This window comes from Lepisosteus platostomus, chromosome 12 (genome assembly GCF_059453375.1).
Source record: "Lepisosteus platostomus isolate fLepPlt1 chromosome 12, fLepPlt1.hap1, whole genome shotgun sequence".
NCBI classification, from domain to species: Eukaryota; Metazoa; Chordata; class Actinopteri; order Semionotiformes; family Lepisosteidae; genus Lepisosteus; species Lepisosteus platostomus.
In genome coordinates, this window is record NC_142622.1 from 30,638,099 (window position 1) to 30,654,478 (window position 16,380).

A 16,380-nucleotide genomic window follows, 5' to 3' on the forward strand; every position below is an offset into this window, starting at 1 on the left:
ATTCGCGGCAAAAGAGGTACTAGAAAAAAAACTAAAAGAGGCAGTACAGGAGAATGAGAAATTAAAGAAGGAATTAACTCCTGGTCACGCTGCACTGGTTAATGTGCTACAGCCGGCGACTAAGTTATATCCTGCTCTCCCACAGGGGAACAAACAGGCAGGAAACGAAAATAATTGGGATCAATTCCCTCAGTGGCCATATGGAGAAGGGGGGTCTGATTGGGATAACACTTGGTATGAGTGTGATAAAGACGGATCAGGGTCTCCCCTGTTAGAGGGAGGGCGCCCGCAGGTCTGTACTCTCACTCGAAGTGGGAAAGGACTTGATGTAGCAGGGGCTGGTGCCGTTGATGACAGCGCCACTCTAACTCCGTCTCGCACCCCTCCGAGGGGGTCAGTTCTCGCACCTACCTTCCCTGAACCCCCAATACGATCAAATCCAAAACCGGAGGATATTGACCGGTGGGCTAGAGAAGTACCGCACCCAAAATTAGGGATGCAGCGAACCTGGAGTGCGCTTCAGGAATTAAAAGATACTTATGGTATCTCCCCCCTGACTGCCGCTATGATCCTCAGAAGGACAGGGGAAAAGCGTGTCGGAGAACTTAAACAATTGTGTGAGGATAACGGCAGGGGAGGGCGATGGGAATGGGTTTGGCGATGGCTTAAACAAAATTATCCACCAAAGACAGATTGGAAAAAGATATCTGCGTGTCAGCAAAAAGAAAGCGAGGATGTGGCTGACTTCACTGACCGCTTCGTCACACTCTGGCTGGAATGCTCAGGACTGAGTGACGAAGATGATGTGAATAGCGACGCCTCTGCTGTAATTAAACAAATTTATTTGGGCGGTCTTAAGCCTGATATAGCCAAAGCCCTTCAGTTAAAAGAGCCCGAAATAGGGCAGGATACGACTAAACAATTTGAGGAAATAGTTAAAATGGCACGGCAAATCGAGAGAAATATGTATGCTAAGGTGCGGGCAATACAAACAGGGTGGACACCCCCCATACTGAAGGGTGGAGCTGGCCCTGACACCCGACTAAATCCAAAAAGCGAAATTACAACTCGGTGCCATTATTGTAAAAATTTCGGACATTGGCAAAAGAATTGCAAAAAGCGATTAGCCAGTGAGGGCAGGTTTGGAAGATACCGAGATCCCCCTTTCAATCCCTCGAATCGAGAGGGGCAAACAAACCTGTTGTCACAATTACAGGATCTGAGCGAAGCAGACAAACGCGCTATCAGGGAGCTTTTAAACTAGGACTCCCCCTAGTGGCCTCCCTACGCCTATCTCAGGAACTGAGTGAAAAAGAGCTCAAATTACAATGCACGATTAATGGGATTCAAATGTCACTTTTATGGGACACTGGGGCTCAATTATCGTGTTTATCTGAACAGTCAGCCAAACGGTGTGGTGTCATGTTCACAGGGAAGGAGCTGGAGGCCACTGGTGTAGGGGGTAATAGAATAACACTCAGAGAAACTCAAGAACTCAAGATTAGACTAGGAGATGGGGAGGTAACATTTAATGCTGTCATGTGGGTAGGATCTACCCCAGATCTGTTGGGATGGGATGCTCTGAAATACCTACAAGGGGTTACATTAACCGTACATGAAGAGAGGGTGGAGGTAAACATCTGGTCCCTCCAAAAAGACGAACTAAAAGGGCATCCAATTTGGACTATGGATAAGGACGAATGCGGGCTTCTGGATATGGAACCCGCCACATTTACTGGGAAATCCCCGCCATACACAAAGCCATATAAAATCAACAAAGAGGCGGAGGAAGGGGTTCGACCAGTAATACAAAAACTATTGACTCAAGGCATTGTACGAAAAACACATAGTACAAGCAACAGTCCAATATGGCCCGTAAAGAAAGCCAGCGGAGCATGGCGATTCACAGTTGATTACTCAAAAGCTAATCAACACATCAACCGTCTCACCCCCTTAGTAGCAGACCCCTCTGCTATTTTTCAACTACTGACCCCTGAGCACCAGGTGTTTTCAGTAATTGACATGGCTAATGGGTTCTGGTCTGTTCCTCTACACCCAGAGGTACAAGATTGGTTCGCCTTTGTTGTAGATGGAGAACAATATACTTGGACCAGGTTACCACAGGGGTTTCATAACAGCCCCACCGTGTATCACATGGCACTTCGGAGGCATCTCCGGGAGCTGCCTCAAGTGTCCTCCGTCGTTATCCAATATGTGGATGATATTTTAATCGCGTCTCCTGACGAGGAAACCCACAAGAAGGACCTCCAAATTATTCTCGACCATTTGGTTAAAAAAGGACACAAGGCTAGTTATAGCAAAGCACAGTTATGCCTAGACACCGTAATTTACTTGGGACAAAAGATTAGTCAGGGAAAAAGGGAATTGACAGAAGATCGGGCCCAGGCAATCCGAACACACCCTAGTCCCAATACGGTGAGAGAGCTCCGATCATTTCTGGGTCTGTGCAATTTCAATAGAAATTGGGTTGATGCTTTTTCTGAAAGGGCCAAACCACTTACAGACCTATTAAAGGGGGGAGGGAGGTCCCTTGATCCTATTGCTTGGAGTCCTGAAGCTGAACATGCTTTTAATGATTTAAAACAAGCTCTGTTACAGGCTCCTGCATTGGGGTTTCCTCAGACAGACCAACCATTCTACCTCTACGTAAGTGAAAAGAATGGATTTTGGACAGCTGTACTAACACAGGAACATGGGGGTAGGTACCGCCCGGTAGGGTATTACTCTGGATCCTTGGACGAGGTAGCCAGGGGCTGGGGACCATGTCTACGAGCCGTTCAGGCCGTCTGTCTAGCAGTACAGGCAGTCAATAACATAGTGCTAGATCAACAACTGATTGTTCGATGCCCACATGCGGTACACACCCTCATGTCCCTGAATCGGGTCAGTCAGGTTAATGCGATACGATGGAGCAAGTGGCAGGTCTTGTTAGAGGCTCCAAATATTACCATTGAACGTGAAGGAGCTCTTAATCCAGCCACATTGTTACCTGACCCATCAGAAGCCTACATGTTAGAACACAGCTGTGATGTTTGGGCAATGGGAGAAGATGAGGGCATCAAAATAGCCGAGCAACCACTAAGGAATGAAGACCTCATCCTTTTCACTGATGGAACTTCATTCATAAATTCTAGTGGGGAGAGGAAAGCGGGTTGGGCTGTGACTACAGAACATGATATCCAATGTGGGGGAAGATTTGAGGTACCCACGTCAGCACAGCGAGCTGAACTGAAAGCTTTGGTGGAAGCCTGTAAATTAGCAAAAGGCAAGACCACCACAATATACACAGACTCACGATACGCATTTGGAGTATGCCATGATTTTGGAAGGTTATGGAGTAATAGGGATTTTTTAACCTCTGCTGGCACTCCGGTAAAGAATGCAGATCTGGTGTCTGAGCTGCTTGCGGCTCTCCAACTCCCAAAGCAGGTAGCTGTAGTCAAATGTAAGGGCCACAGCAGAGAGGACACTCCCGAGGCCAGGGGCAATAAGCTAGCAGACTGGACAGCACGTCAAGCTGCCCTGGGGCAATGGGAGGAGTGGGCTATAGAAAAACCTCTTCAGATTATTTCAGTTTGCACAGTGAACATACAGGCACTCCGGACGGAACAGCTCAGCGAGCTCCAGGCCCAGGCTCCAAGGATTGAGAAATGGACCTGGATGGAACGCAATGTGGGGCTGCAGAAGGATGGGACCTGGAGGTGCCAGCGTACGGGCAGACCCGCCTGTCCCAAGCAACTAATGCCCTACCTGGCACAACAAATACACTCCACAGGGCACCCAGGCGTTAGCCAAATGACTCGACGCTTTGCTCAGAGCTGGGTGGGCACAGGCTTCACACCCTTCGCAGCTGATGTGGTACAACGCTGTGGAGAGTGCCAAAAAGCCTCTGGAGCACCGCCGGTTCGGGCTCCTAATCTTCGACGTCCTGCACGCGAGGGGCCCTTTAGACACTGGCAAATAGACTATTGTTCACTGCCACCCTGTAAAGGGAAAACAGGCCTCCTAGTGATGGTGGACCAGTTTTCTAGATGGGTGGAGGCTGTCCCTGTCAAACGAGAGACTGCGCAGACAACTGCCAAATATCTCGTGACAGAAGTAATTCCCCGATGGGGACTCCCGTGTCGCATAGACTCAGACCAGGGCACACATTTTACTGGAAAAGTGTGTCAGGTGGTGGCAGACCTACTAGGGATCAAATGGGACTTGCATTGCCCTCATCACCCGCAGTCCTCCGGCATGGTGGAACGGGTGAACCGGACTTTGAAAGCTAAATTGACAAAGTACCACTTGGGAGGGATCCCCTGGGTGGATGCATTGCCCGCCGTACTGTGCAGCATCCGGGCTGGGACAAATCGAATAGTGGGGCTGAGCCCGTTTGAGGTGATCACGGGGCGTCCCATGAGACTGAGTGACTCTCCAGGACATGACAGAGTAGGCTTGAGTATACTAACTGATTCTCTGTTACAGTATTGCAAGTTGCTGACAGAGGCCACCCAAGGAGCCCGTGAGCAGGTCCTGGAGGCGTGGGGACCACCACCTGAAGGAGGGCACGACCTCATCCCAGGAGAGTGGGTGTGGATCAGGAAATTTCCTTCACAGGTTCTCCAGCCCAGGTGGGACGGACCCTACCAGATCCTGTTGACAACCGAGTCTGCGGTTCGAGTGGAAGGAAAAGATCGCTGGATCCACGCGTCACACTGCCGACGAGCCTCATCCCCGGACCCAGAATGAAAACATTTCTGTCAATAATGATAATTGTTGCTGTAGAACTATGTTCCGCAGGGATTAATGATCATCTCTCCCACAAAGGAGAACATGGAATTAATTCCTTTTTAGGCCTCTCCTATCTGACAGCTAAGAAAACCAACCAAAGTGCCTGCTGGGTGTGTGCCGCATTACCCAAATATGTACAGGGAGGACTTCCTATGGGGGCCATTCCTTGGCGTCTCGAGGAAGTCATAGGCATGATCATTTGGAGGGATAATTTAGGAGATTTTAATATGACAAACTATGGGGGTTGCCATAACACGACTTTAACCTGCACAACATTACAGTATCTACAGGAGCGAGGCTTAGAGCCCACGAGTTTCACAGGCTCTTACGCTCCTAAATATAACAGAAGCCATACACCACCATACCTGACTCTAAATAAGGAACGTGAGGGAAACATATGCTTTCAGCACACTAATGGTCTGCACTTGGTTGGATGGAGTCGTTGCAACCTTACCATCGCTGCAAATATATCCACCTCTACCTTCCAAATTCCAGGATGGGATCGGCACACCCCACAATTCGGTATAAGTTTCTTATTTTCAGAGGCATGGGGAGCGCCAAACGGAACATATTTCATTTGTGGAAAACGAGCCTACCCATGGTTGCCAGCCCAGTGGTCTGGCTCATGTTATTTAGGATATGTGGTTCCTCATATCCGTGTTCAAACCCACACCCCCTTCGGACCTAACCACAGACCACAAAGAAAATTGGCTGATTGGGAATATTATTTAGGTATAATATTTCCACAAGCCGGCATGAACTTTCTGAGTCGAGAGTTAATTCAAATGGCTTCGACTTTAGAAGAATTAGCAAATTCTACCTCATCTAGTCTGAAGGCTGTTAATGATGAGATGGTAGCCCTCAGAACAGTGGCCATGCAGAACCGACTAGCTTTAGATTATGTACTGGCGGCCCAAGGAGGAACTTGTGCAGTAATTGGCACTGAATGCTGCACATATATCCCTGATAATTCTGAGCACATCTCAGATCTGGCCCAACACATTTACAATGAGGGACAGAAATATCAGGACTATTATACTGAAAATTGGGGAATTGGATCTTGGGTAAAGTCTGTGTTTGGGGCCTGGGGCGGAACTTTTTTACAGTGTTTATTTGTAGGAATAGTATTGTTTATATGTGTAATTGTAATCATCACGTGCACAAAAACATGTATCACATCTTGCCATAACCGTGGAACGAACAATGTCATGGCAATACATACCTGTTCGCCAAGAAAGGAAAGATCTGCCCTGACATTGTATGTATAAAAATAGGCTACACTGACGTATGCCATATTTTATAAGGGGGGAATGAAGAAAGATGTGAAGACGGGGGTTTGTATTTAATCTTTTCTGTAGGGGGTTTAGACTTCCAAGTCACAAGCGGGGGTTTATGGCAGGAAAGGGGGTTAACTGATAAGGAGTGCAGATGCCAGCTAGGAACCCCCCTGGGTGTAATGTTAAACTGACCATTTGCCCAGAACATCATAAACTGGCCAAATACCATGAACCCCCCTCTTTACCATCAGACCGAGTGACGTCAGAAACGGAGAAGAAAACTATATATAACCCAAAAGTTTGTAACAATACGGCGAACAATACTTCGGTTTTGTTGTTTCTTGCGGGAAACAAGACTTCGGCTTTATTGTTCCTTGCATGCAATAAACTCATCTGTTTCACTTCATCTCGGGATCAAGAACCTTATTTCTTCTGTTACAACATCCTTAACAAATGTTAACAATGTTCTTGAGCTGGGTTAACAGAAAAACAATTCTATATATGGTAAGTTTTAGAACACAGCTTCAGAAAAGAGGATATGTGGTCAACGTTTCATAAGGGGTTGTGCTTATGTTATTCTTAGTGATGCTGAAACAGCACAAATCCCGTGGTACTTGTAGGGGCACAGAGGTGAACAGTTCAATTCTTTGTCAAGAAGCAAGAAAGATTAAAGAAGAGTAGTTAAACATTTCTTAATTCCCTCAGTCCCCCCCTTAGAACATATTGCGACATCACCAATCATGTTCTATAATATGGGGTTTTCGCCTTAATGATTATATTGAACGACCATAACAGAGTTCGTTACCTTAACACATATTGCTTTAAGACAAGTTACACAAAGAATAAGAATGACCAGCAAATCCAAACCTATAAAAATATACTGTACAAGGGATCCTACCCATGTTCTGAACACAAATTGTAACCATTTTCCTACCCCCCCAATCATCCGATAGATTGTAAGGCATGGGCATGAGGAGAACCCCCCCATACTGTATATCTGGGGATTGCTAAACACACCCAACACACCCAACAGACAACTTTTCGAGTCTCAAGCCAGCTGATAGGAAAGAGCAAAGAATGTATTGACATCATGCTCTCCTTTATCTAGACAGTGCTGTGCATGCTGTTCCAGTACAGTATATCCCCCTAGTTACACTAATTAAATAGAGCAACCCCAGGAGTACCCACATTATTTCAGTCTTTCTTTGGAGGTGTAGCTCAGTGACAGTGAGATGTGTGAACCCACCGGTTTCTTCCAGCAACCTTAACTGCAGAATCTGTAGTAAGGAGCACCTGAAAAGGTCCTTCCCACCTAGGTTGAAGGGTCTGTGAGGGAATTTTTTTAATCCAGACCCACTCTCCTGGGAACAGGTCATGTCCTCCTTCCGTCAGTTTTCCCAGGCCATTCAGTACTTGGTTACGGGCCTCTTGAATTGCTGTCGTAAGGAGCTGCACATACTGTACTGTAACAGACAATCAGTTAGTAAACTCAGAGTTCCCATGTCTGGTGATCCAGGCAGTCTCACTGGGCGTCCTGTGATGACTTCAAATGTACTGAGGCCCACAGCCCGGTTAGTACAATGCACAAAAACAGGTGAGATTGCGTCTGCCCATGACATCCCCTCAGCGTGATATCGCTTGCTGGACTATTATGAAACCCCGCGGCAGTCGCATCCAGGTATATTGATCCCTGTCAGCCACAAATGCAAACCAGTCCTGTACATCTGGGTGCAATGGCACAGACCAGAAACCATTAGCCATATCTACAACTGAGAACATATTGGTCAGGCTGCAGTAACTGGAAAATAGTAGAGGGATCTGCCACCAAGGGTGTCAATTTGTCAATATATTGGTTTGCCACCTTGTAGTTGACAGTGAATCTCCAAGCCCCCGTTGCCTTTTGAACTGGCCAAATTGGGCTATTACTTTTATTTAGAGTTTTCTTGATGATTCTCTGTTCCAGCAATTTCTGTACCACAGGTCGTATGCCCTGCTCTGCCTCAGAACTAATCCTATGTGGTTTCGTATAAGGAGGCTGACTCCCTGTAAACATAACAGGTGGCATAACCAAAAGCCGACACTCATCTTGTCTTTTGACCATATAGCATGCCCTTTTATGTAATCTTTTTGCAGAGACCAAATGTTTACCTGTACAGTACTTTCTTGTACTAGCAATGAAACTCCCTGTAAATATTGCGGGGCATCCCATCCCAATAGATCTGGAGTGTTCCCCACCCACATGGGCAATTGAAACTGTACATTGTCCCCCATACAAATAACACACATTCTGCCCCCCTACCCCAGTAGCCTCCAAATGTTTCACAAAGTATCTGTATCTGTATCTGACATTGTTTTGCAGTTTTAGTAGATAAGCAGGATATTTGAGCTCCAGTGTCCCATAACAGTAATACAGGGACATCATTTACAATACATTGTAACATTAGTTCCCTTTTCCCTAGGCTCTGTGTCAGACTTAGGGAGATCACAAGGGGTCTGTCTAGTTTAAATTAAGCACATCTCTTAAAGCCCTTTTTTCTGCTTCTGTCATAGTTTTCAACTGAGACACAAGCCCCTTCTGTCCTTCCTTACTATTTGGATTAAAAGCGAGTTCTCTATCTTCTCTCCTGCCATTTTTACCAGCCTCAGCCCTCTTTTTGAGGCAATTTCTTGCAATGTGCCCAAGTTTATTGCAATAAAAGCACACCATTCCTGTGCCCTCAGGGCCTCCTTTGCCCTTACTTTGAGGAGCTACACTACTTCCTTCCATTTGCACAGCCCTCACTTTGGCAAACATGCTCCGCTCTACTCTGTGGGCTTCCCTGGTGACCATTTTGAGTCATTCGTCTCCTTCTTTTAGTTCAGGGTGGCGTAGAATGATGGTTTTAGCTATATCTGGCTTCAAACCGCTCAGATAAATCTGTTTTATCACTGACAAAGTATCGTTATTCACTCCCCCCTTCATCTGCTAGCTCTGAATATTCTATCTATAATGTAATTAACCTTTCAGTAAATCTGAAACGTCCTCACTTTCCTTCTGTTGAGATGAGGAAACCTTTTTCCAATCTGTCCAGGGTGGGTAGTGTTCCTTCAAGAACGCCCACATGATTTCCCACCCCCCTTTATCACTATGATCCTTGCATGATGTTCTTAGCTGTCCTGCCTTTTTCTCCCCTACGTGTCTCAATATCATTGCAGCTTCTATGGGTTTGATACCGCACATAACTTTTAATTCTTAAAGAGCACTCCATGTCTGCTGCATACCAGATTTAGGGTGCAGAACCTCTTTAGCCCAACGGTCTATATCTTCAGGTTTAGGTTTATCATCTTTAATGTAAGATCTGCCCTGGGGATCTCCCGCCTTAGGCCTTTCTTCCTCTCCGTCTGATTTCGTGCCCGCTTCTCGTTGTTGGGAACAATTTTACGCCGGGTGTGCGCGACCCATCCCAGTCCCTGTTGTACCAGGTATCATCAATCTGATCCCCCATCAGGATAGGGCAAGTCGGGATATTTATCCCAGTCGTCTCCTCCTCCTTGTTGTATTTATCAGGTTGGGATATAATTTGGGTGTTATATTTATGTCGCGGCATTTTTTTACTTCCCTATTAAGCTTTTCAACTTCTCCCTTAGCTTTTTCCTTTTCTGCAAACAGTACCTCATTTCGTTCCACCATTGCTTTTAATATTTCTGTCAGGGACTTCTGTGTTTTATCACATTCGGTCTTTTCGATAATATTCTGTCTACATTTCAGGTGTTTCCTAATATCAGCCCTGACTCAGTTTGCTTATTTTTATTCCAGTACTCATGCATTTTTCTACACTCTTGCTCTGTCCACACACCGCTAAACAAGCCATATTCTTTTTCAATTTCTCTTTGCATTCTCCTAGTTTCTTTTTCTCTGACACCCAGTCAGAAACCTCCGTTAACTTCTCTTGCTCCCCAGAACTTCTCTAGCTGCACCCCAGAGCTCTGGATTTGTATTCCCAGTGTTATCAGAGTCAACTACCCTGAGTGCATTTAAATAATTAAATCTTCTCAAAACCTTTCTTTTCAGAAGACTTATTTAGTGCCTGAAACTGCTTCATTTTCTAATTTCAGTAGCACTTCTAACTGCTTGTCTTTCTTACATGTATTTACTTTGTAATCTGTGGTCCTTATAACTATTTTTACACCTACTATATTGCTTTGAGATGCTACTTTTAAAAGTGCTATATAAAATAAAAAAATGTATTAGTGTTCTAGAGAAATATGATCAGATTTTCCCTGGTTCAGAAAAAAGATCTAAAGTTTACTAGTTTGTCACTCTTCTCACACCCTCTTTGCTAAATGGCTTTGCATACTTACCTGATCAATCTAACTACAGTACCCTTTTTCAGTACTTTCTCTATCGTGCTAGATTTATAATTATTCTGAAAATCTTCTTCTTCTTGAAATGAGTCATTTCTAAATACCTGTTTTCACTGTTAACATCTTGCAGCAACTCTGCAACAAAATATACACTTAGCTCAACCTGACAGTTCATCCTGCTACAAACATTGAATAAAAAATCTTTAGATTTCTATATTTATGTCTTTATTTAGTGGTTTCATTAGTGACAAAGGCTAAACTTTCTTGGAAAAATGTATTTTATGTGTTGCAAAAAACGGACCTGCTTTAACAAAATATATTTACAAATCCTTTCACCTGGCAATCTACCTGAATGCCCAACTATGTGAGAGGCCCTCCAAGAAACCATATTTGCAATTGATTCATATTAGGCTCTCTGACAGAATTGCTGTTTTTTTATGTGTGCTAATTTTCTGACTCTATCCCATCAAACCTTCATACTCTCCCTGCCAGAAATGCACCTGATTATTCAAGCCCCTCACTCTCTGCCAAATCTATTTCATGTTTGCATGTTCTTTTGTAACACATACCTTTCTGTGATTTGTTTTGTACATCTAAGCTTTTGCAAGCGTTCCTGCATCCCTCTTCTGCACTATGTCTAGTCATGGCTTTTTTCTGTTTGCTTCTTTCAAAGTAACACCTGCTCCATTTCTAAAGTTTTTTGCTCATGTGCATTTTTGTATTTTTACACCTCTAGCACTTTAACGTTCTAAATGTTCATTTGCCTTAATTTGTGGACTGAATTTTAGTCACTGTTTAAACGAATAAGAAATTCAGTTTGAATTATAACTGTACGTCCTGTCTTCATATTTGGCCAGGGCTTTAAAATGAGGGCGCAACAAAATTTTTCATCTCTGCTTTAAAGGTACCACCCATGTGGAAGAATTTGACCTTTGACAAAATTGTCCAATAACACTCTTCTTGTGTCTTATTTTATAGTTTAACAGGATTTGCGCGATAAGCACATTGTATAATGCGGATGACATTACCCACGTCTATATCACTGTACAACACAGTGTTTGAGTCGGATTGTCTGTTAATAAAAGAGAGCGCCTTCCAATACTACTTCTACTTCACTACTAAGACCAACTACTTCAGGTGGGTAGCTGCGTTAGCATGCGTAGTCTGCAAAGGAGCATGTAATAGGTTTATTCCATGCTGAAAAGAGAGTAAAAAACATAACGTTTTGGCTGTGAAGCCTTCTTCAGGTGTGAGGGTCTTCAAATCACATCTGAAGAAGGCTTCACAGCCGAAACATTGTATTTTGTCTCATCTCTTTTCAGCATGGAATAAACCTATTACTTGTTCCTTTACTGTAACTACTGCATGATTTCTTTATCCGTTTTAGCTAAATGAGGGGAATTAAATCAATCAGAATCACAGAGTGCCAATTGTAAAAATAACCCTTCTTCCCTCCTTTAGCTTAAAGAATTTCATGAAGAAATCCTTAATCACAATACCATCACTTAATTTATCCAGATACACAAATTCACGCCAGAGCCAACAACAAGCTATTGTAGTGGACTATTTTTATGTATTCACTATATAAGAAACAAACTGAAAGTAATACTCTGATTGCGCTTTGAACCGTTGGGTGCAGTGCTTTGTCCATTACCACTACAAGGACAATAAAAGTTTTTAAAAAGAAACGGATGTCAAAATGTTTCCGAAATGTCCACCTGTTATATTTTAGCTGCTTAGTTACATGATTCCATATTCATATAATATGATGTTAAATCACTACAACATTTATCTTTTTACAATAATGGCAAGTGGTGTTCTTACTATGTAGTCTAAAAAAAGGATAAAACATTATAACTTTTTTATGAAGTACACAATGTAAGCTTAATAATGTTAGAACAAGCACGTTAAAACCAGAACCCACCAAGTTACCAAGTTAAAGACTTTGATGCATAAAATATTTATGCTGAAGGTGGAAGGTTGTGTACTTTTGTCCAACTGAGCAATCTTGCTTTTATAAAATATACCAACTTCTTAATGTTTAGTGATTAACATGCTGTAATAAACAGTTTAAAATTATTAAAAGTCTAAAGAGTATACAACTTAAATTCTTAATTGGAAAAAGACTGTCCCTCAGCAGTGACCAGGATTCGAAACCGGGCGTATTCCTGGCGAGAGACATTAAGCTTTATTAGCTCCACCTGGTGGTTTTACAAGGTAATTTTGGATACTATTATCATAACATGCTGTATGATGCGTTGTGATGCGCCATGCCTACTGTGTTTTGATGCAGCATACTTTGCGCATTTTGAATGGCTGGCTCTGTATAGACTGTGCGTGCCCCACTTCAGCTTCGTAATGGCGGTCTGTCAGAAATAAAATGTGAGTTATTTTGCTCAGTTGTCTTTCTCAGGCCAGTATCAGCTTCAAACCCTTCATGCCCATCAATACTGCATCTTTGTCTCTTTCTTACACAGACCCGTGTGAGCTCCAAAACCTTCCTTACCATCAGTACACCACAGTCTGTGTCAATTCAATTCAAGAAACTTTATTGGCATGAGCGGTGAATAAATCAGTGTTGCCAAAGTATATACAATTAACATAAGATCTACAGACATTTACAATACAGACACAACATAATAGCTTTACATACAAATATGAAGTATTTTTGAGAGACGGGCTCACTGTTCCTCTGGCTGTGACAGAAGATCACATACTGGGCTGCCAGTTCAACCGAGCTCCATCCCCCTTCTCCCAGTAGGATCAGGAGTTGTTGTGATTCTGGCAGGTGTGGGAGTTCTGGAACTAGATTTGTACATTTTGGGAAGATTGTCAGTCCAAGAACATTTGTCAAGTGCATCTCTGTCTCTATTGTTCCCCACTGGCAGTGGGAGCACAGCCTGTCCTCTCTGGGCAGCCAGGTCTGTCTGAGTCGCACAGCACTATCTCTGTGTTTCTTTCCCAGTCCAGTGTCAGCTTCATGTCCATCAGTATTGCCTCCGATACTCTCTCCCAGCCTAAACTCCAGCTGTGCTCCCATCAGTACTACCTGTGTGTGTTCTTGTCTCACTCCCAGTCAAATGTCAGATTCTCACCCTTCATGTCTTTCAGTACTACCTCTGTGTCTCATACTCACCCATTGTGAGCCTTGTATACCCATCAGTACCACTGCCATTTTTCTCTCTGTCCCTAACAAGTGTTAGCTCCATACCCTTCATGTCCTTGTTTGAGCTCTGAGCCCATCTGTACAACCTCTGTGGCTGTCTCTCCCACCTCAACCCCAGTGTCATTTCTAAAATGTTTTTTAATTATACTGTAGTGTTCAATGTTAAATTACTGAAGGATACAGTCATAGTGTCTGTATTAAGCCCAGTCTCTCTCAGTGCAGTGTTAATGTACTAAAGGATCCAGTCAGTGTGTCTGTATTAACCCCTCTCTCTCAGCGCAGTCTTAACATACTGTAGTGCGGGGTTACTGTGTCTTAATTGACCTCTCAATGTCTCAGTGGAATTGTAATGTACTGTTGTGTCTAGTAAATGTGTCTGTATTAACTCCCCTATGTCTCAGTGCAGTGTTAATGTACCCAGTTCCCAGTCAGTCTGATTACAGTGTATTAACTCACATCTCTCTCTAAATGTAGTCTTAACATATTGTAGTCTCCAGTCAGGAAATGTGGTTGCATTCACCTCTTCTCTCTCAATGCAATGTCAAAGTACTGGAGTATCCACTCGCTGTTTCTATATTAATGTGTCTGTCACACAGTGTAGGGTTAATTTAATTAGTGTCCTGTCAGTAAGTGCTTTGTATTAACCTCCTTCTCTTTCGGTATAGTGTTAATGTTCTGAAGATCCAGTCAGCCACTGTGTCTGTATTAACATCTCTCTCAGTGTAGTTTTAATGTGTTGAAAGGGAAAGTGAAAACAGAAAGGTGATGATACAATTTACTGGCCTTAGAGGCTTAATCAGTTTAGGCTCTGTCAAACCAGGGAAGAAACACCGCCACACAGTTCAAAAGCTTGAAGACTGCCCATTCACTCAGTCTTGCTAGAAACACACAAATAGAGAGGGGTTTGAATACAGAAACATTGACTGATGGCACAGTGCAGTATATGAACATTGCACTGAGAGAGAGGTTCATACAGACACAAAGACTGACTGGACACCTGACACCTTGGTGCTTTAACACCTCAGTGAAAGAGAGCGGGTACAGAAACACCAACTGGACTGTTCAGTACATTAAAAATGCACTGAGACAGAGATGTTAATGTAGACACACTGACTGGACAGCACACTACATTAACACCACAATGAGAGACAAGGGGATTAATGCTATACGAGAAGTGTCTGTGTGTGTTTCTCTCCCCTTGCCCAGTGTCACCTCCAGATCTTTCATATTCATATTACACAGAGAGAAGGGTTAATACAGACACACTAACTGACTGGATCTTCAGAACATTAACATTGCACTGAGACAAAGGGTAGGTAATACAGCTCACTTAAAAGATACTACAGTATATTAACACTGCACTGAGAGAGTGGTTATTACAGGTACACTGCCAGGACACTACAGCACTATTTACACTGAGAGAGGAAGATTAATAAAGACACTATCTGAACAATACTTACATTAACACACTGGGGTAAAGTTAGCTTGAAGTTCGAAACCTCCTAGGGTTATGAAAACACTTGCTTTGTGTCCATATCTTCGCAATGGAAACACAGAAAGCCTTCAAACCAATGCATTTTAAAGACCTTTACTTGTGGACATTTTCACAGCCTCCACATAAAACTATCAGTGAGCTAATTCTCTTTTTTTAAACCTCTTGTTTTTCATAAATTCGTAATTACGCACTTACTTCACAACATGAGAAATACTGCTCAATACGACTTCATGTGAAAAACCCGTACCGGGGTAAAGTTAGCTTGAAACTCGAAAACGATTTTGACATGCCTGTAGTGCTTTCACGAATCCTCCTAGGGTTACGAAAACACTTGTTTTGTGTATAAAGTACATTGTGTATGTTTTAACAGCCTTCACTTTGTCATTTTTATTACATTTTTTTGACCACGCATGAATATTCTTTTGTCCATATCTTCGCAATGGAAACACAGAACTCCTTCAGACCAAATGCATTTTAAAGACCACGACTTGTGAAAATTTCCACAGCCTCTACATCACGCTATCAGTGAGCTAATTAACTTTTTTAAACCTCCGGTTTTTCAACAATGCGTAATTACGCACTAACTGGAACCCGGGGGACTGCTGTGTACACACGTTCACAATGCGAGAAATACTGCTCAATACGGCTTCGGAATGCTAGCGGAATGCTATTCACAAGCCAATTGCACTAAAACCACAGCACCCACAATACTGCAAGTAAGGGTTTTACACACTAAGCAGGTCCTCTGACCTTCCCAAGCCTTGCTTTGGCTTGTGAAACCTTTTTTTTTTTTTTTTTTTTAATATGGCACCATTAGACACGCAATATACTGGGATAGTGGGGTCTTCTTCATGTCTCAATAGCTTTTGAAGCACAACACCCACAATGCTACAACTAGGTGTTTCACATACTAGGCAGGTCCTCTGACCTTTCCCAGCTTTGTTTTGGGTTGTGAAACATTTATTTTTTATGATTTTTCAATTTGGCACCATTAGAGAGGCAGTATAGGGGGATAGGGGGGTGCTTTTCATGAGTCAATAGCTTTTTAAGCAAAACAGCCACAGTGCTGCAACCAAGTGTTTTACACACCATACATCCCCCTCACCTTATACAACCTTGCTTTGGGTTGTGGAACCTTTCCTTATTTATTTATGCTTTTATAAAGATAACACTACAGGTAATACACTGGACCACAGGGGTCTTCTTCATGACTCAATAGCATTTCAAGCACAACAGCCACAGTGCTGCAACCAAGTGTTTTACATACCAGACAGCCCCCCTCACCTCACACAACCTTGCTT